The sequence below is a fragment of the Pteropus medius genome, unplaced genomic scaffold, assembly GCF_902729225.1.
Source record: "Pteropus medius unplaced genomic scaffold, Ma_sr-lr_union100, whole genome shotgun sequence".
Classification (NCBI taxonomy): Eukaryota; Metazoa; Chordata; class Mammalia; order Chiroptera; family Pteropodidae; genus Pteropus; species Pteropus medius.
Window position 1 is genome coordinate 19,964,298 of NW_024352787.1, and position 25,149 is coordinate 19,989,446.

The 25,149-nt window shown below is 35.2% G+C and overlaps 1 long non-coding RNA gene and 1 pseudogene across 2 annotated transcripts in view; both read left to right on the forward strand.

The window, feature by feature from the left end:
• Positions 1–25,149, forward strand: part of LOC120591591 (uncharacterized) — an 80,079-nt gene that overhangs the window by 36,104 nt on the left and 18,826 nt on the right. The gene's annotated exons all lie outside the window — the stretch shown is intronic.
• LOC120591994 (uncharacterized) lies at positions 16,528–16,646 on the forward strand (annotated as a pseudogene).

Below are 25,149 nucleotides of genomic sequence, written 5' to 3' on the forward strand. Positions count from 1 at the left end.
GTTGCCTTGGAATTCATTTAGGAAGAATTCCTTAGCTTGATATTTCAGGTCACTAATTTATCTTTCAGCTTTGTTCATTTTACTGTTTAGCCAACCTCTAGAGTATTTTTTAAATTTAATGATCAATTTAAAATGGTTGAAGATCTCTATTTGAGTTTTTGATTAATACAAAATCTTCCTGAACCTCTCTCTGTGGGAGAGCTGTCTCCACTTACATTTTCTAAAGTTTCATTTAGTTTTTTCTATTAGCTCTACTACTTTATGATTTTTTTCCTCAAATGTATTGTGAGTTTTCATATGCTCATCTTTATTTGTGTTTCCTTGCCAGCCCTCTGCAGACATTGTATGTTTTTATTGCTATCTTCCTGTTTTGACTGTGAAAAAAGGATAGAATGTGCTAACAAATGGGGTGGCTGGTAGCTAGTTTTCTTTATGTGGGGTTTTACCCATTATTCTTGCATTTTGCCAATATGGCGCCAACCTGATCCTTAGCAGAAATCACCACCACTCTGTGTTACCAGGCACAGATACTACTGCTGCCTGCTAAAATGGTGTAGGTCATCTCCATGAATTATTGAGACTGGACCCCTAAGGAGTGTGTAGATCCTCCAGAGGAGATTATCCATCACTTCTGTCTTCCACTGGTTGTGCATTTCCCCGTGGATTGCTAATGTTCCTGAGCTTCTAGGCTAAAAATGCATGCATGCAGAGTGGTCCTCTGTGTTGTATACTGCAGCAAGAAGAAGCCCTGGGCAGAGAGCATGGGCACTTGAGGTATTAGTTATGTTAGTAAGACAAAGTCCTCATGGAACCCTTTGCCACAGTAAGAGTTGATATTGGGTGAGGCTGAGGTCTAAGGCAGGCACTAGTGGCATTTGATACAAGAAATGAAATAGGAAATTTCAGGCAAATACGTTCTAGAGTCATGGTCCCTATGAAACACAAGAGAAGTTTAATAAAAGCAAAGACAGATCCTGTATACAGTTTTCTGATACCTGGCTTTACAAGGACAATGCCATATTCAAGTGAGCCACAAGTGACACCAGCTCCTCATAATACTTCAAACCTGATTCAAAGGAGTACATTTTTGACCAAGAAAAATACCAGCCAAAACCCTCTTCTCATTGCCGCTTTTTGGCATTGACTTCTAATTTCAGAGTGCATCCAACACTGTAATAATTCACAACATGGCAATGAGAAAGTGGGCCATCATTAGGAGATATGGAAGTAACTAATGGCACATGCTGTCTTCACCTACAGCAGTTTGTCCTTGGAAGTCTTCCATAGTTTTTTTTCAGCTTTTAACTTTTTGTGGTTTTTAGCATCTTCCCATAAATACTTAAGGATCTGCACATTACTCAACATCTCAGAACAGGGTTATAATGTTTCAATCATGTTAGATATATGCCAAAATTATGTGTACTGTATATGGCTACTAGGGGAAATTATTCTCTGACAGAAATGATAGGTGAACCTTTGCCGTTAACTTTATTTTATAGAAAAAGAATAACAGAAGGCTTGTATGGAATTGAATTTTGGAGGACAAAAGGGGGAAAGGTTTGTGGAGAATGAATATGAAGGGACCAACAACAGAGAGAGTGTTTAGGCATCTTTTGCATCTCCTAAAGGGGTTATGACAGCAGCCTGATGACTGGCAGTTACAGTGTAGATGGAGAAGAGGGTTCCAGGTACCAGAATATTTGACATATAATCAATGGCTAAGTTAAGGGTATGATATAAACACTGAGGGAGTAGGGAGCTAAAAAGATTTCAAGCTTTAGTTAAGATGGCTGTTGTATTGTCAGTAAATATTGGGTATGTAGAAGGGTCTGGGAGAATTAATGCAGGGTAGTGGAAGGAGATTAGTTTTAGAAATGTTGGATTTAGGTTTTTCTCAAAAATTAATAATCAGGTCCAGCCAGCTGGTGAAAATATTTATTCAAATCTCAAGAAGGGAAGGGAGTTGAGTTGAAAATATTGATTTGGATGTCAAAAACATACTGATGGTAGTTAAAAGTGACATAAGCTGAGTTAATTTTACATAACTTTTGTCTGTGTTGAAGGCAGAGAACTGAGAAAAGAATACAGAATTAAAGAACATGTGTAAGAGAGACTACTTGTAGAAATAGGAATAGAAATAAGAGAATAGTGTCCCCTGTCCACTTTTTTAAATTGGATTGTTTGTTTTTTTATTGTTGAGTTGTAAGAGTTCTTTGTATATTTTGGATGTTAGCCCCTTTTTGGAGGTGTTTGTTTGCAAATATCTTTTCCCATTTAGTTGGTTGCTTCTTTGTCTTATTGATGGTTTCTTTTGCTGTTCAGAAGCTTTTCAGTTTGATATAATCCCATTCATTTATTTTTGCTTTTATTTCCTTTGCCTTTGAGGTCAAATTCCACCCCTATTATTTTATCATTTAGGGGAAATCTGGTTAAAAGAAACTATTAATGGGAGCCTGGAAAGAGCTGACTATGCAGAAGAATGGAAAAGCTAATCTATTAGACATTCCCTCAATCACCACTTAGACATAATGTGATTATGAGCAACCACTGGTGGGAATATTTGCAAGGTGGGAATATTGTACCACAAGAAATATCCTGTTATATACTGTTTCAGTATATTTTCACAAAATGCTATGTGATAGAATAATCTGATACTAGGTGTAACGTTTAAAGATACGTCAAGGAGAGAATGACTTAGCCTAGAGGTTTTGAAACACTATGGAAAATGGAAATGTTGGCCTATTCTCATTAACTATTGCGGATAACCACTATATTTCCCAATCTGAAAAGTATGCAAATTGTGGAATATTCACAAAAAAGTTTTTGGCAAATAGCATTAAGAAAGTAGATAAACGATTTTTCTTCCAGAGCAGGTCATTAGAGTTTACCTTGGTTTTCTATTGCACACATAAATATTATCACCTACAATCCACACAGTAACTAGAGTACCCTGTACTCCATTTCTGTTTTGGCTACACGTCTGTTATCTTTGAAAGCTTCATGAACTTTTTTCAGTCTAAAAGTATACCACATTAGGATCCTGAAAGAGTAGAAATTAGCATTCTCTTCTTCTTCTATCACTTTAAAACATTATTTGGATTCTCTAGCCTCTTCCTTCAGGATTGGTACTCTGAGTTTAGGGAGGAAATAAGGCAAAAGCTTAACAACTGAAACAAATCACTTGGCACTCTAACTTTTTAATATATGTTGGACTGAGTGGGTAAAGTTCAGTAATTAGCATTATAAACACATCATTTTTTTTTTGCTTTGCTGGTTTAGAGTTTTTGTGTACTCTATGGGTATTTTTTTTTTTTAAGTCTACCCTTGTACTTAAATTTTCTGTCCCATCAGCAAAGTTTAGCTAAATTGAGCCTAAAATATGCCTTCTGATAAAATGAAGTATCCTCCAAATTACTGATACTAGTTCTGTCAATCAAGTGTGTATGCATTTAGGAAAAAAACAGTTTGGCCAGTCAACTGTAAATGTTTAATAATCCAGAAACAAAAGCACACAGCTTGCTTCGATTTTGTCCTCAACTTTCTAGTTCTAATACAGCCTCGGGCAACTATGTAGTAGAAATTCCAGCCAATTTAAAAAAAAATTACTTTTTAAAAAGTAGGAAAAATAAAGATTAGAAATAAAAAGGCAAATTTAAATTCTTTTTGGCACCTTAACCATTTCAGGATCACAGAAGTATAAGGATGCAAAGTTGGCTGTGTAGAACCCAAACCAACAGAATGGTAATAAGAACTAATTTGAAAAGCTGGTGACAGACTTTTAGAACCCTTGTTCACACATATTAGTTAAATCTACATACAGTAAATTATTTTATTTCCATTTTTCTAACCTCAAAACTTTAACCTTGCTGAATTTACTTTTCCAGTTGCCAAAGGATGTCTTCATTTACATATCTTGCTCTTTAAACTAATTGGGACTAAGTTAGAATATATCTCTGCCCACTCAATTTCCAAAGATAACTTGATAATATAGTTTCTGTTCCAAAGATGGGAGGCATATTGAATGAAAGTGACTGTAAAATGGATATTTCTCTAGTTCCCAGCTCAGATATTTTCTTTGAAGTACCCCATGGAAATTAATTCAGTGAGACAGAGCCATTGGGCATAGTGAGCACTAAAGCAGACACGTTATTTCTGAAGGAAAATCCTCTCCTCAGATTAATTCAGGAAGGGAGAGAGAGCTCCAACATTTCTCTTGTGGTCTGTTCCATTTCACTGCACTTTGTAATAAATGTTCTAGTCAAAAGACCAAGTTCTGATGAAGTGGCACACAACTGCATGTCATCCCACAGCCTTAGAAAAGAAGTCTCTTTGTTTTTATTTTAAGCATACAGTAACATGGGATCCTATCAGTCTCTGAGAATTGAAATATAACAACACACAACTGATGTTTGGATTGCCTGTAAACCACCAAAGAATAGCCACAATTCCGGCAACTTTCCTTCTTAGCTCCAGCCAAGTATTCTAAAAGCTATAATCTAGAATTCTAATATATAACATCATTGATTTTGGGGGGAAAAAGTGGTTTCAGAAGACAATGACTGATTAGTTCTAATAAAGCATGGGGTAATTGAAAGTGCCTTAGACAGGAACTTCAGCTTTTTTCCCACCCCAGTAATTTGCTCTGCAATTGAAGTCAATTATTTGGAGCTCTTATTTAACAGATGAGAAAATTAATGTTGAATGCAATCAGCTTTCTTACCTGTAAGTGAAAAAGTCAGAAGCTTGAATTTTATGATCTATAGACCTTTCTACAATTCCAAAGTTTTTCGTTTTGCTTTGGAAGGATTCCATCACTGATGAAAAAATATTACATAATACCCTCCATTTTAAATGTAAAAACCTCTCAGGAAATCATTTTTTCTTAATTCATGAGGTAATCAATCAATATATTGTACTAAGTAAAAGAAAAAGGTCTCCTTGGCTAATTACCTCTAGAACTGATTAACAAGAAAAGATGTGTTATGATTCTACCTCCTGGAAGATCTTAAGGACTAGGGTCCCAGTGCTTCTCAATTACCATGGGATAAAGCAAACCTAATTACTAATTAGCTATGATAATAATGTAACAGGAATCAAAAATTAGGCAGTAGTTATCTATCACTTGTTGCTGTAGATGTTTATTAGAACACCCTTCCCTCTCTCCCAGAAGGCTGGAGCAGTTTGGTGGCTTTAAGAAAATTACAGCCAAACCTTGGTGATAGGCTGCTTATAGGTTGGTGGAAGGAGTTGGAAAGCAGTAGCAGATGATGCATAGTTTATTTCGGCTATGACTTTGAGTTATTTGTGAACTTCTCTCTGTTCTGATTAGTTGAAAGTCGACTATATCTCTATATTACTATATGTCCAGAACGAAAAGGACAATTTATCAAGGTCATTTCATGATCCTCAAATCCATCTTTAGCATTTTCTTCATGTTTACTCTTTATCTCCAATCTCTTCTTAAAGATACAGAAAATATTTCCATGAGAAAGAAAATTGGCGTACAGTAGAATTATAAGAGAAACACCTTTTACTGAATTGGAAACTTCATTAAATACCATCCGTTGTTCAGTTGCATGCATCCCTAGCATAGTAATAATATCAGTTATTTTTTAATGAGAAGGTTTTTGGGGATCATCCTGTTAACATTCAGGTGCTGAGTATGCTTCCCACGGTCAGTCCATATCCAAATCTCTGAAACCAAAATATAATCCATACAAGGTGGTTTAATCCATACAGAGTAATTCTCTGAGCGAGAGAAAGATTCGTAGGCATTAAGGTTACTAGCTACTTTTTCGAAAAGCTCAAGTTTTGCTATAAAAGAGTATAACTCTTCCTTGAATAAAAAAAGGGGATGGGCACGGGGACCGAGAGACCGAGAGGGAGATTTTTCCCTTCGGGGGTTGGTTAAAGAAGAGGGGAGGGAGGAGAGGTAATTCTGGGCAATTACGTGGCAGAGATTGAAAATCCCTCCAAATGTAGCCACCCTGCGGATTAAGTGTGGATCCTGTAAAAATGGCTTCATATGTAAACTCAAATATTCTCTTAATAATAAGACTTTATTTGTGTCGGGGTCGGGGGCGGTGAGGGGGCTAGGGTGGCTCAGGCCTACATGGCACAGAATTTCGTAGTTCAAAGTGACATCAGGGAGAGATTTTTTTCTCTCTGGAGGAACTGGTGCGAGACAATTGATGAGTAGCAGTGGTGCTTCTAGGTCACCGAGGTTCCCCTCTGCAGGGTCCCCAGCCCCAGCACCGGCCTGGGAATCAGTAACAACGTTGTGCAGCAGGGATCCTACCTGAGTGGCCATGTTCCATGTGTTTCAACAGCGACACCTATGGCTGAAACTAAAAAAGAATGCCCACTACTGACAGAACAAGTTTTCTGGTTGTCTTTCAGGGTGGGAAGAGTAAATATCCCAGGGAGTTTTGGAATTCTCACACGAAGGAAATTGACTGCAATCCAAATGAACTGTGCCACTATCTGAAAGGGAACTTTGCTTCCCTCCTCTCCAAATGGAGAAGACGGAGGAGCACTTATCTTCCTTTAGGAATTACCTCCTCACTCAACAGGGAAAAATGAATTAATCATTGTAGGGGCTCAGAAGGAATCAGTATGAATGGCAAAGCAAACCAAAATACACATCAAACTGATCACCAAATAAGCTCTCTATGGCAGCAAGGGCCATAGTAAAAGCTAAGAGCTTGGCCTTTGCCTTATACCTACTGGGTTTAAACCCAGTTCTGCCACTTACTGTCTATGATTTTGGATAGTTATTTAACTCTAGGCCTCACTTTTCTTACTGTATAATGAGAAGGAAACAACACACCTCATAGAACGATTTTTGAGAATTTAGTGCAAGAATCTACATAAAGTGCCCGCCACTGGACCCAGTCAACTGAGATTTACCAGGTACTCTTGTTTTTTACCTTTTTATACTGTTCTGCTGTTTACTTTGCTCAAAGACTCCTTTACTTTCATTAATTCAAGATTCATTCTATAATATAGTAACTGTATCTTGATTCCTGTCTTATTTCTTCTCTTTTACCTTTGCATCTCTATTTCTGAAATACATTTCAGTATTAAGTTGTATTTTTATTTTCTTTTTTCTTTTTTTTAATTTTTTTTTTTTTTAAATAAATGGCCACTGCTTGAGAACTTCTGGTCACAAAGTTAACTACCTATAGGGCCAAATGAGATTATAAGTGATTAAAGCAGACAAGATAAGAAAAATAAACAGTGCTTGATGTGAAAGTGCCTGTTCTCTCTACAGAAATGGCCCAGTAGAGTCAGCTGTCTGCTGCTGGCAGGTGGAGGAAAGTCCCAGTGTTTTCAGGTCTGTTTTTCAAGAGAAGCAAGAAATGCAGTTAGTTTTATAATGTGGAATTCTCTAATCTTAAATATTGACTAGTGATACAAATTTTGAAAACATGATGGGCCAATCAAAACACACTTGTGGCCAGAGTCTGGCCATGTCGGTATGAGACCTCTGTGGCACCTTCCTGGGTATATACAACTTCGAATGAGTGCCACCTAGTGGTAAGAATTATAATTGGGACAATAATATGCTGTTTTATAGTTTATGATTCTAATGCTAAGTATAAATAATGGTTGACATCCTCCATTCTTTTCCTGAATAATTATCCATAAATACTAGTGGGAACAATTAGTTTCGGGAACTTCTCATCACAAACAGTGGTCTGTATCTTTCATTCTCACAGCAAAAACAGATACAGAAGAGCTGCCCAGTAATATAGCCATAAAACCACTTACATTCTATTCTACATTTTCTGGGGAGTTGGTTCTCATAAATTCTGGATCATCTACTGTCTGCAATTACTGTCCCAAGCCTATGTCTTAATTTTTACCTTGTCTAGAGCTGGTATAAGGTGAGAGTGAGGGAAAAGAAAAATCATGGTCTATCTACCATCTTTGTTTAATTCCTTCTCTATTTTTACTGAATACCCATTCTAGCTTCTGAGATTGATTTTTTGATAAAATTACATCTTAGTTTATTTCTTTGTATTTTAAAATATTCTTTTGCATGTATGGTATGCCCATGATTATGACCTTTCAGTTGACCTGTCAGCAAACTATGGCCCGTGGGCCAAATATGGCCTGCTACCTGTTTTCATGAATAAAAGTTTATGAGAACATATATCTGCTGATTTGTTTACATACATCCTATAGCTGCTTTATTACTACAATGGCAGAGGTCAGTAGTTGTGACACACAGCCCCAAATATTTATTATCTGGCCCTTTACAGAAAAACATTGCTGTCTCCTGCAGCAGAACTCTGTTTTGATTACTAAATACAAAGTATATATTTTACCATTTGTTTGCTTATAATCTTTCTGCATGTTCATGTTTTAAATGTGTCTCTTAAATATACAGAATACTGCTGTATATTTTATTAAATCCAACCTTAATTTTTAACTGTCAAGTTCAGTTAAACTGAAATATCCATCACTTATTTTTACCTATTTTGTGACTTTTGTTTATCCTATTTTTTTCTATGTTCCATTTCCCCCTCATTTCAAGCTTTTAGATTAAATATTATTTAAAAATCCTATTGCTCCAATAATACTTTAGAAGTTTTATTTTCTATTTCTATTGTTTACATAGTCTGTAAGTTTAAACACACACGTAACTGAAAAGTTCAGTGTTAATCAATATCTTTATCCCTCACCTGAAAAGTACAAATTCTTAGAACATTTAAATACCACATTCTCTCAGATCTAACATTTCCATTTTTTAGTTCTGACTTATTTTATACTCTTCAAATGAGTTGTTAATTATAATTATGATAATACTTTATGGAATAAATTCTTTTTTGTGTTTACTCTGATGTTTGTCAATTCTTTTATTTGCCAGTTTCTTGCTTCTCAGTTCTTTTAGGTTGCATTTCCTTCTTCAGTAAGCACATCTTTTAAAAGATATTTCAGTGAAGGTCTGCCATATAAGAAATTGGAGTGTCAGAAGGGAAGGAGACAGAAGACGAGGATGAAAGAAAAGATAGTCTTTCAATAATTTCCCAAATCTGACCAAAGATAATAAATAATAGGTTCAAGAAGAATATAAAATCCAAACATGGTAAATACAATGAGAACCACACTTTGGTACATCAAAGTCAAACTGCTGAAAATGAAAGACAAAAAGAAAATGTTAAAAGTACACAAAGGAAAAAAGTTATCTTTAAATTAGAAACAATAAAATGGGCAGCTAATTTCATAACAGAAATGATGGAAGCCAGAAGACAATGTGATGACTTATTTAATGATGAAAGAAAATAATTGCCAGTTTAAAATTCACTTGAAAAGTACATGAAAATGTACTTCATGATTAAAAGTGAAATAAAGAGTTTCCAGACGAACAAAAACAGAGAAGATTCACTCTCAGCAACATTACAGTAAATACCACAGGGGTTTCTTCAGGCAGAAGAAAAATGACCTCTGACAGAAACAAAAAATACTAGAAGGAAAAAAATCACTGGTATTGGAAAATACATATATGAATTAAAATAATATTTATGATAAAAATAATATTTTGTATGCTTACATATATTTAGAATTAAAATACATGACAGTAATCACACAAAAAAGTCAGAGGGGGTTAAAAGAAGTTAGAAAATTATAACTTTTCTCACTGAATTTTAAATAGAAACTATTATCATACAAGACAATAATAAGTCAAGGGTATCAAGGGTACATATTGTAATCCGTGGGGTAATGAGATAGATGATAGATCAATCGATCGATCGATAGAAATATATATAGTTATGTAGTATAACTATACTCACTATAATGTATAGCTATAAATACATATGTGTACATATATTTAGATATATAATATATATAATATATGTAATATATTCCACAAGTTAATAGAAAGTTAGAATAATAAAATACTTGATCAGTGAAACATAAAACAAGTTGCATATATGGAAAACATATTAGGATGGTACATATCAAAGCAATAATATCAATAATTGCATTATAAAAGGACTAAATATTCAAATTAAAAGACAAAGATTTTCAGACTGAAGAAAACAACACAAAACAATATGTTCCTTATAAGATCCAAAATTTAAATGCAATGACATAAAAAGATTGCAAGAGAATGGAAAAAAATATTTAATGTGTAGCTCTACTAATATCAAATAAAGTAGACTTTAGAGTAATCAATATTACTAGAGTCAAAGAGAGACATTTAATTTTACTAAACAGATAAATCTACCAGAAAAAAAAACAATTCAAAATTTATATATATCTGATAACTAATAGCTTTAGAAACAATAATTGACATAATTTAAAGGAAGAAAGGCAAATTTATCGTTGTAGTGGTTAACTTAAAACACCTCTCTCAATAACTGATAGCCCAGCATTAAAAAAATCAGTAAACATATATTTGAAAACATGATTCACCATATTAATTGACATTTGCGGAAAACTACACCTAGCTATAACAGTGTTTTCCAGAGCGTATGGAACATTATCAAAATAAGCCATGTGCTGAGTAGTAAAACAATTACCCCAAATTACGTACCCGTCGCTTTTTGTTACTACCGATTTGTACCTCTTAATCCGCACCTCTTCTTCACCAGTCTCCCCACCCCATCCCCAATTCTGCAACCATCAAAATGCTCTCTGTATCTATGAGTTTGTTTCTGTTTGTTCATTTGTCCTGTTCTCTAGATTCCACGTATAAGTGAAATCATATGACATTTGTCTTTCTCTTTCTGACTTATTTCACTTATTATAATACTCTCTAAGTCTATCCATGTTATTGCAGATGACAAGATTTCATTCCTTTTTGTGGCTGAGTAATATCCCTGTGTGTGTGTGTGTGTGTGTGTGTGTGTGTACCACCTCTTCTTTATCCATTCATCTATTCACGGACACTTAGGTCTCCTCCATATCTTGGCTATTGCATCTGGTAGATTGCTTATCTCCATTTTGTTTAGTTCTTTTTCTGGAGCTTTGTTCTGTTTCATTTGGGACATGTTTCTTTGTCTCTGCATTTCGACTGCTTCTCTGTTTGTTTCTATGTATTAGGTAGATCTACTCTGTCTCCTGGCCTTTGTAGAGTATTCTTATGTGGTAGATGCCTGTGGAGCCCTGTAGCACAGTCCCCCTAGTCACCTGAGCCAGGTGCTCCAAGTGTGTCCCTTGTGTGGAATGTGTGTGCCCTCCTGTTGTAGTTGAGCCTTGGTTGCTGTTTGCCTGTCAATGAAAAGGACCTTCCTTCTGCTATTGGTTATGAGGACTGGCTGTGACTACAGTGGAGGAGCAGTTGTACAGGAGTTGCTCTTACAGAGCAGGATTTGCTGTAATGGGTCCCTGAAGCCTGTCCCATTTGCCCTTTAAGTGTGTCTTTTGTGGAGGTGATTGGGTAGTGGTCTGGTGTTGTCTGAAGCAGCTACTAGGTGTGTGAGATCTGGGGTCTCTTGGGAGGGGCTCTACTGCAAGCCAAGTTTAGCCGCTGCCTGCGGCCACTTGTTATGAGTTACAAAGTGATCTTCAGATGGCTGCCACTTGTGCTGGGCTTGGAGGTGCCTAAGAGATGCTAATCTGTGGACCAAAGCTGGCTGCTACTAGTGCCCAGCTTCGGCTGCTTAACAACAGGTATTGGGCATGCCGAGACAGTTGCTGCTTATTTGTGTTTTGTGAAATTTTAAGAGCTTTTAGAAAAGTTCACAGTATGAGCCAAGATAGACTAGTTGTATGGAAAAGCCATTGGAAATGCTTTTGTGGGCACACAAGTTGGGTGGGGCAGGGTCTCAGGGAATCATCAGGGTGGTGCAAAAAGTATTAGCTAGGTTGATGGAGACTCAGATTTGGCAGCCACTGATGTCTGCACAGTGGGTGAGGGGAGAGTTCAACAAAGAAACAATGGATGCCAGAACTTCTGTGTGGGAGAGAACTGCCCCTCCAGCCCTCACCCTGAAGCCAGGCAGTTCAATTCCTCCCTGTATGTTCTTGGAACCTTTCAGCCTGTCCTGGCGCTAGAGCTCAGAGCAAGTGAGTCAGTCAGTGAGTAAGTTTGTGTGGGCCCTTTAAGAGGAATGCCTAGTACTCCAGCAACCTTCTCTCTTACTCAGCCACAATGTCTGCTGGTTTTCACAGCCAGAAGTTGTGAAGACATCTCTTCTCAGCACGAAAATCTTTGGCTCAGGAGCCCGGTGTGGGCCTGGGAAGCTTCGCTCCTCAGAAGGGTCCTTGGAAGCCAAGATTTCCCTCCCAATTTTTAAACGCCACACTTGGGACCAGCCTATTTTGCATCTCCCCCAATCCTATCAGTCTCAAAGTTTGCTACTTCTGTATATCCTTAGTTATAGGACTTCTGTTCAGCTAGATTTCAGGTGATTCTGCATGTTGGTTGTTCTGTAGGTTGGTTGTAATTTTGATGTGGTTGTGAGTGGAGGCCAGCATCTTTACTGCCACCTTGACCGGAATGCCACTGTCTCTTGGTTTTAGAGCTCTCTACGTCTTGAATCAAAGTGTAACAATTTATCTAATCATGTTCTTCACGATTGCTTTGACTTTCTTGAATCTTTGCATTTTCATAAATTTTAGAAACAGCTTGTAAAATTTTACAAAGGAACATCAGGGTATTGAGTGTGATTATATGGCTATATGAATTGATTTTGGGAGAAATGACAAATTAGTAAACTATTGAGCTTTCCAGACTATAAATATGGTATAACTTCAAATTATTTAGATCTTATCTATTTTATCTAAATAATGTTTTTCTCTGTAGAGATACTGCAAATCATTCGGAATGTTTTTAGGTGTTTGAGATCTTTAATTACACTTCTAATTGTATGTTATCAAAAATTTTATCTTTTTTCATTGCTTATAGATGGAAACAGATGGTTTCTAAATAGGAATGTGACATAAACACCTTTGATATTTAGAAAGAAAAAACTTCGTTGACAATGTGGAAAGAAGAGTAAGCTTAGGGAGTAAGAAATTTAGTAGGCTTCTGCATAATATACGTGATGTAGACTAAACTCAAATCGTGGGGCTGGAAAAGAAGCATATAAAAGAGATAGTTATAGCTTGGTGTGACTTTTAGATATGTGCGGAGGGAAAGAATTAATGATTACTTTAACTTCTGGAGGGATTGTAGTATTAGTCACTACAGGTGACTAAGGTGGAGGAAGAAAAATTGAGACTTCTGGGGAGAACCAGGTCTAAAACTGAACTCATTAAGTTTAAAATGCTTGTGGAACATCCAGATCAAGCTGTTAAATGTATAGTTGGATTTAATATAAGTATGACGTTTAGGAGAGAAATCTTGGCTTACATTTTTGTAAAAGTGGTAGGTAAAGACATAGAAGTTCAAGAGATTACTTAGGAAGTGTTTAGGAGGAGAAGGAAACTGTCAAATGTAGAACCATGGATAGATATATAAATATATAAGATATGAGCAGATAAATCTGAGCAGAAGACTAAGAGATAGGATAAAGAAGTAGGAAGAAATTAAGAAAATAAAAGCCAAGAGAAAGGAAAGTTCAGTGTCAAACATTAAAGAAACCTAGGTACAACAGAGTTGAAAAGTTTAAATATTTCGATTTTATCACAAAGAAGTCATGATAACCTGACAGAAATACTTCTAGTGTCTTGGGAGTGAAAGCCAGACAATGATTCTTAGTCTACTCTGTAGCCCAGTATGAACAATGATTTTAAAGAGCTTCATTGAGAAGGAACAAAGAAAGATAGAATAAAAATCAGAGGAGGGAAGACTCGAGTTACTTTTAATGAGTGAGAAGTAGTAAGCATGCAAAAAAAGAAAGAAGGAATATCACTGATCCTCAAAATTTGGCATGCATTAAGTATTATCAAAGACACTCAGATAAAGGAAATTCCTGAATTCTGCCTTACAGAGCTATTGATTTTGTTGGTTTGAGATGGAGCACTGGAATTTGTGTTTTTAACCCTCATGTGAATGTGAGGTCGGTATTGGAAAGACCACAATTTTAGAAATATTGCAGTAAGCAAGGATAAAAATGATAAAACCTAGTCTATCAAAGTATGAGAGGGTATAGAGTCTAGAGAATAGGTGGTAGAATAAGCATTGTAAAGGAAGAATACACTTACTTACCCCTTTGCGATAGGAGGAAGGGGGCAAGTTTTGATATAAATATACATGTCTGTAGTAAGCACACAAAGATGAGTGAGTTTCATTTTGAAGGTTTAATTCTCTTTAAAATAAGCAGTAAAATCATTTACTAAGAATAATGCACAAGGCTAAAGAGTATACACGTGAAGAAATAATTTTAAAATGAAAATTTTTAGGGAGTGAGGAAGAGAACATGACAGTATTGCTGGGAAGCTAAGGCCCAGGTAAAATTAGGTACTATTATTTATTTGTAGTGACAATGGTTTATAAAAACCATGACTTTCCCCTTTCCTCCCCGCATCAGTCTGGGCATTGGACTAGGTGTTGGATGGCTCCAAAGTTAAAGTTTTTGTTATAGCTATAGGAGAACAAAGGGTTAAGCTAATTATGCCTGTTGTCAATTTATTGTCTCTCAGTGGCAAATCCACCCTTATTGCCTTGCGGTGTGATACTTGGGATGGACCCTGTAAATATTTGTCCTAGCCAGCTAGGCCTTGTCATGAGAGAGGGCCAGAGTGATACCGTAAGTGGAAGGGGCTTCTCATATAGATGCTTTCCTCCTTGGTCCTGTGATGCAGCTGCTAGAGTTTGGCTTTCTTGTCAGAAAGACATTCTGAACATGGGCAGCTTCTGTATCAGTGATATGTGACCAGTGATGCATACTCCAGTAGGTAGCTTCTTGGTAAGTCTAGTCAGTGCTTGACTGTGGGGGTGAGGAGGGGTAGGGAGTGTGGATACTTTTCCCAGTTTGTTCTTTTCTTAAGTCTTCTCCCACAGCCCAAGAGCTGGTAGGTGCTCCTCATGTGTGCTTCTTCTTCTTTTTTTTTTTAATAGTTCATATACAATATTGTATTAGTTTCAGGTGTACAACATACTGATTTGATATTTATATACCTTAACAAACAAATAAAACAAAACAGAATTGGACTCAGATACAGAGAACAAACTGCTTATCTATTAGTGTTCTCTTTACTTCTTTTGTAGTTACTAATTAATAGTTCTTTATGTTAAAATTGCCCTGTTCACATTACTGGTGTAGTTTTACCTCCTTATTTCACTCTGAATAATTACACTGTTTGAGAAATTTATTTTGAAAATAGCGATTTGAATAAGTTAAAAACTACATTCTCAGAATGTTGATGAGATAAATTATTTGAGGATAGGAGGAGACAAAGAGTTTGGTTAACTTGATTAATTTCTTCCCTCACTTAGATTGGTTTCTTTGAGTGTAAAGATGACTTAGATTGGTTTACTAAGAATGAAAGTAAAGGGAATTATTGAATGTTCACACAATATATTTGGAGACCCATCATTGTGCCAAATAGTTTTGTAAAAGTGCATTGTTATACATGATTTTCTTATTGTGTTAATAGTGAGGAAGCATCCATGAAATTTTTCCTGTTTCCAAGCTACTTGAAAGTTCACAGGATATATGAAATGTTTTGACAAATTATATTTAGGTAGATTTTTATGTTAGTAATATTAACTTTCTGCTATGCCACAGTTTTTATTTTGAGGATAGTATTTGTGGCACATATAAATCTCCACTTGTAATTCCTGACTGATATAGGGAAGAAATATTCTTCCTTAAAGAAAATGTTATTTAAATACTTGTTATTTTCTATCATTAGGAAGGCAAAAGTGAGGGTTCATGCTTTTTTAATATGCATTATCAGCATTTTGCTGGCCATGGGTGTGCCCTTTACTCATTCTACCAAAGTCTACTGATCTCTGACTAATACACAGGTCACCATTAGGTGTCAGGGACACAGAAGTATATCCCCACCCTTGAGGAAATCTAAGATAAAACAATTACCTTTCTTTCATGTATTCTAAAATTCACATTCTCTTCCACATTTTAACATTTAATATCTAAAATTGGCAGCCCTCAGCCATACCAGCTACCTCACAGATGGCATCTTATCATTTATTGAGGGCCAGGCTACAATTGGAAAGTGATTGTCATTGCCTGCACATGGGTGAACTTGGGCATAGCAATTCACATTGTCTCTTCAATAATATATTACTGGTCAAAAGTGTTGGCCTTTGGGGGAAGAAAATTTACAGATAGAGTTCCTCAAAGGAACATGAAATAAGAAAGGCATTTCTCTGACCAGAAGAGACTCCTCTAGGGTTCATGGCAGGAGAGAAAGTAAAGTGGGACACTGACCAAGCATGAAATTGATGGGTAGGGGCCCTACAGTATTGACCAAGTATGCTACTTGTTTCATTTTGTGTACAAGCACTGCAAGAGTTAAAGGAAAAACTCAGTAGTAAGTATAGCGACTTTGTTGTTATTTCTGATGACATTTGTTGTTATTTCTGATGACATGAGTGGAAAAATGCACCTCTAAACACTTTAATCAAAAAACATTTTAAGGCTCATCTAAAAAGTAATGTGAATCTGTGGCCATGCTACCCTAAACAAGTCTGATCCCTTCTGATCTCGGAAGCTAAGCAGGATCAGGTCTGGTTAGTACTTGGATGGGAGACCACCTAGGAAGACCAGGTGCTGTAGGCGTAAAAAATAAAAAAAAGATAAAAGATTTTAAGCTGACAAGTTCCTTGTAATCTGTGAGGTCAACCAAGGGTTGCCTCGCCTAAAAATAAAATAAAATAAAAAGTAACGTAAGACATAATTATTTCAAAACCTTTCATCAGCTTCTGGTAGACCTTTTAATGTTAGCACTAAAGCCTGACGAGCAAATGTCAGTAGCTTGGAAGAAAAGCCTGGAGACAAAAATGGACATCCCTTTAATACATGACATAATGGCACATCTCCCGATGCCCTTAAGGCGATATTATGGGGGAAAATGGACATCACCACTTCTGATTCAGAACAGTTGAACTCTGATTGAGAAGAACTTTTGGGAATGGTAAGCAACTTATTTTGCTAACATTTTTCTTTTAATATAAGCATGAGCAGTATGTATAATAAAGTCTAGGTCTAAATGTGTTTAAAGAGTTCTTTCAATAAATGTAAAGTAAAAACATAAGATATTTAATTGGCAACTTTTTTTCTAATGGTATATAAAACAATCATGCCTTTTACGATTTATAGCATCATAGATTCAATAAAATATGATTCATAAAATTTGACAAAAGAAGTTATGACACTAAAAATATAAAGTTTTTCTTTGCTATGAACTTGGAACCTGTAACCATATATTAATAAATACCAATTAACTTTTAACCTTTGGAAGGAAATCGATAAGTATTTTACCGAGTGCTTAGTGGTGAATTCCCTTATTTCCAACCTCTAATTTCTTCAATTATATTGTTTCTACATACATGTTTTAGTCCTAGAAGCAGAGTAGCCAGACTGAGAATCTAATGTGGAGAGAATAACAAAATTTTATAATTCATATCATTGGTAGAATATTCTGGAACATTTTTGGTAGATTTGTCACACCTCTATGCAACACTTTGAAGTCCAGCTTCTGTTAAATTCTGCCTTATGCCTCATTTATTGAGTGGTGAGCATGGATTGAGAGGGAGAAAGGGAGGAGGCATAGAGAGAGTCTATTCTGTAGCCTTTTTTCTATGAATTGATTAGATCTTTTCATAATTATGTAGCTTTCTCCATCCAAAGTGGCAAAAAGAAAGATTTAAATGATGCTTACAAGATGTCTGATATAATGAAAACCTATATTTGCAGTGCAAGAGAGGTTGTGTAGCAGGACAATTCCTTTGGACCTAATAGTATGGCTATCATAGAAGAAAGTCTCAAGGCACAAACCTAACAGTTTGGTTTTCTACAGTTCCAACCTAATGTTTAATTTTTCTGTCCTTGCTTATTTTATCCTCATTAGGTTCACACAGAGTTTAAATTTTTCCCCACCCCAAAACCCACAGGAATCAAGCAAATGTGTTTTGATGGATTTTTGTAATTTCCTTTCAGAAATAGATGTTGGACAGCAGCCATCTTAGTAAAAACACTTACTAGATGAGGCAGGTTCAAAAGAGAAGTATATCCGAAGAAGAAATCAATTGGGGGAAAATGTTCAGCATATCCACAAATAAGAAATTTAATTCGTTACTAGATATTGATGCCTCAAAGATTTGGATTCTGTAATCCCTGGAAATGACATGGACTTCCACTCACCAAGGCTGACCTGGCTACGGCATTGCCGAGTGCCCGGTCAACCAGCAGCAGAGACCAACACTCAGTCCCTGAATGACACCATGCCTGAGGTTGACTGTGCATTGGGAAAAGGAAATAATCAGATCTTCTGAAGATTAGTGGACATGGACTCTTATCTAACACTAATTCAGGGAAACCCAAAATGCCATTGTGGTCCACAAGTCAGAGTAAGGACTTACGGAGATTTGGTGACCAATGGAGTTGGTCCATCTCACAGTGGGTCAGGTGGGTTCCTGAACTCACCCCATGGTTATTTCCTCAGCTTCAGAAAGCATAATTGGGATAATAGACATATTTATCAAATAGCAGAATCCCCAGCAGTTCTCAAATATTAGTGGCATCAAAGTTTCTTGGAGGGCTTGTTTGAATACAGATTGCTGTGTTTCTGATTCAGAGGTGGGATGTAAGAGTTTGCATTCCTGTCAAGCTCCCAAGTAATGCTGTTGCTGCTGGTAGGGGTGCCACCTTTGGGAATCATTGATTTAAGCTATGGTAATGATTAAATATTTTGTTTGGTTTCTTGCCATAAGTATTGAGACTACAAAGATGCTGTTCAGAAAGAAAGATGTGAGGGTATAGATGGGCCAGTATAAGTATCAAGCCAATATAAGTGATGAGATTATTTAAATACTGTATCTGTAGATATAAAACCAATGAGGGAAATCTGCAAAATCAGGAATTTTGTTAAGAGAGCTCTTGTTAAGTTTGAAATAAATCCAACTACTTTTAGCCTTTTCATTCTCTTCTGCAACATGACGATCCTTTGAAATCAGATGAACTAGGAACGGAAATTTTTAAAATAGTAAATTGTAAAATATTTTTGATGACTTTGGTAAAGATTGATGCATTAGTTTGCTAGGGCTGTCATAACAAATTACCACAAACTGGGTGGCTTAAAACAACAGAAGTTTATTTTCTCATAGTTATGATGGCCAGAAGTCTGAAATCAATGTGTTAGTAGGGCCACTCTCAAGGCTCTTGGGGAGAATTCTTGCTTGCCTCTTTAGTTTCCAGAGGCTCCAGGCATTCCTTGGCTTGTGGTAGCATAACTGCAGTCTTCACTCTGTCTTCACATGGTAGTCTTCTTTCTGTGTGTCTGAGTCTTCTCCTCTTCTTATAAGGGCACTTTTCATTATATCTAGGGCCCACTGAGTTAATCCAGGATGACTTTATTCTTAATTACATTTGCAAAGACCATTTTCAAATAAGGTCACATTCATGGGTTCTGGGATTTTGGATTGGACATAGTTTTAGGGGGCATTAGTCAACTCACCACAAACTATAACTCATGAAAGAATCCTTCATGAAGAATCCTTCAATCTTTCACTAAAATTTTACTTATTTGGAATTTGAACAACACAGAGTGGAATGTACTTTTGTAATCGAATGCTATATAGCTATAGAAAAAAGAACAATGACAATGGTTTTCACACCATACTTTTATTTGAAACACTTTTGTTATATCTTACTGAGGTAAAACAGAAGCAAAAACTTATGTGGTATATTGTCTGAAAAGTCGGCTATTCGTGATTATTTCTATAACAGTGAAAGAAGAGTCTCTTTCTCCTCTCCTTGAATTTAGGCTGGCTCTTTGACTTGCTTTGAGTGGCAGAAATTATTCTGTATAACTTATGGACATACTTTAAGAAGCTTTGCAGCATCCATTTTTACCCTCTTGGATGCCACTGTGATATTAAAAAAAAGTCAAATACACTATAAGAGAGAGAAGCCACATGGACAAAGAAAGGTGCCGAAGGAAGAGATTATAAACAGAGAAAGAGATGGGTGCCCAGCCCCAAGCCCTTCCAGCTACCACAGTTGGAATCTTGTGAGTTTAAGTCGTAGCTGAGCTGTCCTTGTCAAAATTAGCCAAGAAGAACTATCGCTGCCAAGCCCTGCTCGAGTTGCAGAATTATGAGCAAATAAATAATGTTTTTAACCCACAGAGTTTTGTGGGGTTCTTTGTTATGCAGCAGTAGATAATTGAAATAATTTGTTTTAAATTTAAACAACCAGTACATATATAATCGTTAAAGAAACTGGTATTTGTTAATGAGGATATAGAGAAAAAGTAATGTCCCCTTATCGAAAGAAAATTCGTTCTTCATTTTATCGTTAATAACTGTCCAGTAAGTATCAAATGACTGTCTTCTGATTTTCTGTTTATTTCTACCAAAGTTATTTTTCCATAATCTGAGGTGGTAAAACTTGAAAGGGTCAGGAAACGACTTGATGGGAAAGTGCAATTGTCAGACAGGGAAGGATATTATTATTCTTTTCTTTCTACCTTCTTGCTTTTGATAGGAAGGGCTAGGTAAATGTAAATATATTGGAGATAGAGACGTACATGACAACAAATTTGTAAAGACATTGAGCCTAGTTTAGACCATTGAGTTTCAATTGAAGGAATTTTGAGCAGCAAATAGCCATTTTATGTAACAGATTTTTAAAATAGGAAAATTGAAGTCTTACTTTCAGACTGGCATCAATGTCTTCCCATTGCTCACTAATTAATCTGTGTTTATCATACTGCTCTAAATATCAGTATCAGGGCATCAAGATGAAGGTACCCAGTGGGATGTTCAAATACTAGAATAGACGCTAGAGATACAACTCTAAATGAGATAGCCAATCAAGAACCTATGGTCCACAACTTCTTGCACATTTTTCCATTAAAATGGCTTCCCATTAAAATGGCTTCCCATTGCTTGCAGGTGTTGTGAGCAGCAGTCTTTTGATGATAATGGAGAATAGCAATGGAGGCTGCAGAAGTAGAAAGCCAGTTAAGGAACCAGCTATAAAGGCTAGTTTTAATTATATTGAGCTTAAGCTGGCATTAAAATGTTAACAGATGATTGTGAAAGAAAGAGGCAAATGCTGTATGCATGGATTTAGAATCAGACATAATGAATAGAGCCACAGCAGTGCTTTTGGACCATGAAGAAAATATCAAAAGAAGAGCAGAGCCCTTGATTTTGACATCTTTGAGTCATTGAATTATGTCAGGAAACATTTACAAAATATGCTAGACTTCTCATTACACAAGAAAAATTTAAATATAAATCCTGTGTGTTTAAGATCTGTAGACAGATCTGTTATTGTCTAACATAATTCCTAATTGTACACTTCTATTGTTATTATGAATAAATTTTTCAATTAAGAAATGATTTCCTTAAGAGAAAAAAAATAAATGAATCCAATGGCAATGTATCATGAAATCCAAAAAAGAACAGTATCTCCAAAAGGAGTGATCTATTTTAAATATACTTTGTAGTACCTTGCTTCTAGGATGTTAGTTGTAATCCCCAGGGTAACCATGAAGAAAATAACTAAATAATATACAAAAAAAGGAAGTGAGAGAATCAAAAGGATACACTAAGAAAAAAGCTAATATAAAATAAAGTGGCATTGGAGGATTTGAATAATAAAATATATGATATATAGAACCTAAATGGCGAAATGGCAAATGTACTCCTTTATCTGTAATCATTTTAAATATAAATAGATTAAATCAATTAAAAGATGAAGATCAGCAAATGGACTCAAAAAATCATCTATTGTGGTTAGAGATCCAACTATGTGTGGTCTACAAGAGTCACATTAGAGCTAAAGACACAGTAAGTTGAAAATTATGTAAAAATATATTCTATACAAATATTACCAAAAAGAAAATTGGTAGCTATGCTAATATCAGACAAAATTGAATTTAAGTAAAAAATTATTACAAGAGACAAAAAATTATCTGTTGATTAAAAAGTCAATTCATCAAGAAGACATAATAAATACAAACATATATTCACCAAACAATAGATCCTCTAAATATATAAAGCAAACTGACAGAATCAAAGAGAGAAATAGATGGTCTACAATAATAGTTGGAGACTCCAAATCCTACTTTCAGTAATATTCACAAATAATGGTTAGAACTGTGCAAGTAACAAAAGTGACTCAAGAAAAAAGAAATAGAAAAACTGAACAGACCAACAAGTAGAGATTGAAAAAGTAATCAAAGACTTTCTAACAAAGAAAAGCCAAAGACTAGATGGCTTCATTAGTGAATTCTATCAAACATTTAAAGAATTAACACCAATCCTTCTCAAATTCTTCCACAAAACAAAAAAGAAAGGAACCCTTTCTAACTTGTTATATGAGAACCACATCATCCTAATACCAAAGCCAAAGCTATCACAAAACAGTACAGATCAATGATCCTTATGAATGTAGATGCTAAAATCAAATATAATTACCAAACTATAGTAACAGACTGAACAACAGCATATTAAAAAGGATTACACACCATGACCAAGTGAGATTTACCTCATGAACGCAAAGATATTTCAATATGAAAAGTCAATATAATATATATTACATTAATATAACAAAGGGAAAAAACTACATGATCATCTCAATTGATGCAGAGAAAGCATTTGACACAATTCAACACCTTTTCATGATAAAAACAAAGCACTCAGAAAACTGAATAGAAGAGAAATTCCTCACCATGACAAAGGGAATTTATGAAAAACCCACAGCTGATGTCATATTCAATAATGAAAGACTACAAAATTTTCCCCATGATCAAGAACAAGACAAAGATGCTCACTTTGACCACTGCTATTCAACATTGTACTGGAAGTTCTAGACAGAAAAAATGAGCAAGGAAATGAAAGTCATCTGAAAGGAAAAAGTAAAATTATATTTGCAGATGACATGATCTTACAAAGAAAATCCCAAAGAATTCACCAAAAAAAAAAGACATAATGAAAGAATTCAGTAAAAATGCAATGAAGATCAGTATCAGCAATCTATAGCCAGCAAGCTATAAACCAGCAATAAACAATCTGAAAAAATTAACAAAACAATTTCATTTATAATAGAATCCAAAAGAATAAATTTTTAGGAATAAAGTTAACCAAGAAGGTGAAAGATTTGTTTACTGAAAACTACAAAAACAATGTTGAAAGCAATTAAAGACACAATAAGTGGAAAGACATCCCTTGTTCACATATTGGAAGACTTAATATTGTTAAGATGGCAATAATACCCAAAGCCACCTACAAATTCAGTGCAAAATTCTACTGGTCTTTTTTTTCAGAAATGGAAAGATGATCTTCAAAGTCTTATGTAAGTTCAAGGGGCCCTCAATAGCCAAGACAATATTTAAAAAGAAAAATAAAAGAAGGAATCCACTTCGTAGTTTCAAAACTTACTGCAAAGCTATAATAATCAAGACAGTGTGGCACTGGCATAAATATAGATCTGTAGACCAATGGAATAGAATTGAGAGTATAGAAAATACCCCAAATATAAATAGTAAAACAACCTAATAGATAAGTGGTAAATATAAGTGGTAAAACTAAAACTCTTAAGAGAAAACTTAGGTAAATTTTTATTACAAAGCTTGGATTTAGCAATGGAGTCTTACAAATGACCCCAACAGCATAAGCAACAGAAGAAAAGATAGATAAATTGGACCTTATCAAAGTTAAAAACTTTTGTGCATCAAAGAACATAATTAAGAAAGTGAAAAGACAATCTACAGAATGGGAGAAAATGTTTACAAATCAGATATCTGTTAAGGGTCTGGTATCCAAAGTATACAAAGAATTATTATACCTCAACAACAAAAAGTTAAGCAACTCAATTTTAAAAATATGTAAATAGTTTGAAATGACATTTCTTCAAAAAAAATATATATATATAAATAGCCAAAAAGCACATGAGAAGGTGTTCAACATCATTAATCATTAAGGACATGCAAATTAAAACCACACTGAAATACCTGTTCACACCCACTAGGATGGCAATAATTTAAAAAAAGGAAGGTAAGTGTTAGCGAGGAGGTGGAGAAAATGAAACCTTTGTACATTGTTGGGGAATGTAAAACAGTGCAGTCACTATGGAAAAATTTTTTTGGTCCCTGAAAAAGTTAACATAGAATTAATATGTGATGCCACAATTCCTCTCCTAGGTGTCTACCCCCAAAATTAAAACAGGAATTAATATAAATATGTGTACATAAATGTTTATAGCGGCACTATTCACAATAGTCAAAAAGTGGAAACAACCTAAATATCCAACAATGGTTGAATGGATAAACAAATTGTGGCTATGTTATATATATGTATATACATACATGCATACATACATACGTATGAACACACACAATAGAATATAATCCAGCATAAAAAGGAAAGTAGTATGGATATGTGCACAGTGTGTATGAATCTTAAAAACATGCCAAGTGAAAGAAGCCAGACACAAAGGTTACATATTGTACAATTCCATTTATTTATTTAATTATTTATTGATTTTGAACTATTTTATTTTATTTTTTAAATCTTTGTCTTAAACTATAGTTGACATATAATATTATGCTAGTTTTGGGTGTACGACGTTGTGATTCAACATTTATATACCTTATGATGTGATCACCACCCTAAGTCTAGTAACCATCTGTCTTTATGACTCCATTTATATAAACTATCCAGAAGAGGTAAATCTATAGAAACAGAAAGCAGACTGGCAGTTGCTAGGGACTGAGGGAAGGGAAAAAGGAAGTGATTGCTTAATGGGTATGGGATTTTTTGGGGGTATGATGAAAAAACATTGGGACTAGATAGAGGTGGTTGTTGCACAATGTGGTGGCTATACTAAATGCCATAGAATTGTGCATTTTAAAATGGTTAATTTGACTTAGGGTGGTGAACACAATGCAATATACAGAGGATATATTATCAAATTGTACACTTGAAACCTATGGAATTTTATTAACCAATCTCACCCCAATACATTTAATGTAAGAAAGTAAAAAAATATTAAAAGATAAAATGGTTTATTTTTAAATCCAAATTTTACCTCAATTAAAAAAAATCAAATG